At 36.9% G+C, this 3,316-nt stretch overlaps 1 pseudogene across 1 annotated transcript; it reads right to left on the reverse strand.

Moving 5' to 3' along the window:
- Positions 1-2,670: 2,670 nt before the first annotated feature.
- On the reverse strand, positions 2,671-3,082 carry LOC308533519 (M-phase phosphoprotein 6-like; annotated as a pseudogene). The gene has a single exon. The product of its transcript is annotated as an M-phase phosphoprotein 6-like (transcript).
- Positions 3,083-3,316: the final 234 nt, after the last annotated feature.

A 3,316-nucleotide genomic window follows, 5' to 3' on the forward strand; every position in this document is an offset into this window, starting at 1 on the left:
TATATATATTAAGTGTTCAGTGTACAAGTCTTTTACCTCTTTTGTTTAGTTTATTCCTAAGTATTGTATTTTTTTGATGTTAAGTAAATAATTTTTTTTTTGTTATTGTTTTGTTTTCTATTTGCATTGGTCATTGTTAAATGTTTAATAATGAAACTGATTACTGATTCTATATCCTGCAACTTCGCTGAATTCATTTATTAATTTTAAGAATCTTTTCCATAGAATTTAGAGTGTTTTACATGTATGGTCATATTACCTTATTGACAGAGAAATTTAAATCTTCATTTCCAATTTGTATACTTTTTATTTTTCCTTGCCTGATTACTATGGCTAGAACTTGTAGCACCATGTTGAATAATAGTGACAAGAATGGGTGTCTTTGTCTTGGTCCTGATCTTAAAGAAAAGCTTGCAGCCCTGACCGGTTTGGCTCAGTGGATAGAGCGTCGGCCTGTGGACTGAAGGGTCCCAGGTTCAATTCCAGTCAAGGGCATGTCCCTTGGTTATGGGCACATCCCCAGTGGGGGGTGTGAGGAGGCAGCAGATCGATGTTTCTCTTTCATCGATGTTTCTAGCTCTCTATCCCTCTCCCTCTCTGTAAAAAATCAATAAGATATATTTTTAAAAAAAAGAAAGAAAAAGAAAAGCTTGCAGTCTTTCCCCATTTAGTATGACATTTGCTGTGGGTTTTATTATACACTGGTAGTCCTGTGCATGAATCCATACACCAGTAGCTCTCTGTGGGGCCTGGCCTCTCTGAGGCTGCTGCCCAGAGGCTCTCCACAGCCCAGAGGCGCATCTGCGGCTGGGCGTGGAATGCTTGCTTTGTTGCTGGGGCAACGACACAAGTGTTCTGTGCCCGCCTGGCCAGAGGCCTATCCTTGGCTGGGTGCAGAACACTTGCCTCGTTGCCGGGGCAATGATGGAAGCATTCCACACCTTGGCCTGGCCAGAGGCCCATCCGCAGCTGGGTGCGGAACACTCGGTGATGAAACAAGCATTCCGCCAGGCTGCTCATGCTGCCTGCTCTCAGCGGCTACCCCCCCCCCCCCCCCCGGGACTGGGGGACCCTGGCAGGGCTGAGAGGACTCTGCCATCTTTGTGATGGAGTGATGGTGAATTTGCATATTACCCTTTTATTAGATAGGATGGCTTTTTTTTATTATGTTGAGATGGTTTCCTTTGAGTCCTAGGATGTTGACTATTGTAAATAGTTTTCCCTGCATCTGTTGAAATGATAATGTGATTTTTTTTGTCCTTTATTTTGTTAATGTGATATATTAGATTGATTGATTTTTTTTAAAATATTTTGAACCATCTTTGCATTCAAGTATAAATCCCACCTGGTCATGATGCATACTTTTAAAAATTTATATTGAACTCAGGGTGACAGAATTTTATTTAGGATTTTGTGTCAATATTCATCAGGGACATTAGTCTACATTTTCTTGTTGTGTCTTTGATTTTGGTATAAGGTAATGCTGACTTCATAGAATAAATTTGGGAATGCCTCCACCTCTTTGCTCTTTGGAAGTTTGCAAAGAATTAACTATAGTTCTTCTTAAACGTTCGGTGGAATATCAGAGGAACTATCAGATCCTGCGTTTTTTTCTTTAAGGAGGTTTTCAATTACTGTTCAGTTCCTTCACTAGTTATAGGTCTGTTCAAATATTTATTTATTTTTCCCATGATACAGATTTGGTGGGGTGTAAGTTTCTTGGAGTTGATCCATTTCTTCCAGGTTATCCAATTTGTGTACAATTGTTCATAGTAGTCTTTTATAACAATTTTTATTTCTGTGACGTTGTAATATTTCACTTCCATTTCTAATTTTAAATATTTGAATCTTTGGTCTATCTTTTCAAAATATTAACTCTTGAATTTGTTGATTTTTATTATAGAACATTTGTCATATTATTTTTTTATTAATTAAAGGCTTTAAACCTGAAAACATAATTTTACAATCTGACAATTACTCAGTAGCATGCAAATACTTCAGGCCAGAGAAGCATGTTTGTTTTTAACGAATTTACATATAAGTTCTTAACGGATTTATATATAATAAGTTCTTGGCTAATTTACATATAATAACTTCTCATATTTAATTTTAAAATGTATGTATAAATTGGCTTGCATAATTAATAATTTAAACAAAAAGTAAACATAAGTAAAATTTAAACACTTTATTAATTTATGAGTCAATTCAAAGTTAGTGACTACAGAGACATAGTCTTTAAAAAAATCTGAGGTCAAAAAATCTTTAGGAAGCAACCATGAACCTATGTACATTTGAAGATCAAGGGCTAAAATCCATTCTTCATAAATACATTTCTTTACAAATAAACATTACAATATTAATAATTATAGAGAAACCATCAGAATGAGTTTTAAAATATGTTAACTCTTACAAGGCATCCCAGGGCCATATCTTAAGACATTTATTTTTTTTATCATTTAAAAATTTTTTTCTTTATTAAGATATTACATATGTGTCCTTATCCCCTCACTGACCCCCCACCCCCCACTCATGCCCTCACCCCCCCTAGTGTCTGTGTCCATTGGTTAAGATATTTATTGTTGACACTATTACAGTTTTCCCCGTTTTGCCCCCTTTGCTCCCCAACACCCCGCACCTCCTTCCCTCTGGTCATGTGCATATATTTTAATCTCAGGGCTTTAAGAACATCTTCTTTGCTTTAATTGGTTTTATGTCTCTATTTTCATCTTCTTCATAATGGGCACAGTCTTCTTTCTCGGCAGACTTTATTCCACTGGTCCCCACCAAGTTCTCATACGTAATAGCCATTTCTTCACCTGACACATCAGGCGCCACTGTTTCATCTTTAACTTCCTCCACTTTGTTCTTAGCATTCATCAGAAGCATTAGTGTCTCAACTTCAGGGTTAAATCCTCTGAGTGACATTCTCCCATAAAGATCTTCACATAACAAGAACTCTGCTCTTCTATGAAACTTTTTCTTTTAGCTCTGGCAGATCCCAGCTCCAGTGCTCTTCGCTAATGATTTCTTCTTCTTCCTCTTCTAGTAGTTTCTTAGTTTCTGAGTCCAGTTCCCTTTGCATAAGCTTCACACACAGCCGATTCTTGGAAAACTTAGTCTGGCTTTGGGCCACCACACTGGCTCCTGCACAGCCCCATGCCCTGCCACTTGAATTTGTTGATTTTATCTATTGTTTTTCTATTCTCTAGCTTTTATTATTTTCTTCATTCTGCTGCCTTAGGTTTAGTTTGTTCCTTTTCTAGTTCCTGGACGCATAGTAAGTTTAGGTTATTTATTGAGAGCTTTCTTTTTTAAT

Source organism: Myotis nattereri (assembly GCF_964212035.1).
Source record: "Myotis nattereri genome assembly, chromosome: 17".
In the NCBI taxonomy this organism is placed as follows: domain Eukaryota; kingdom Metazoa; phylum Chordata; class Mammalia; order Chiroptera; family Vespertilionidae; genus Myotis; species Myotis nattereri.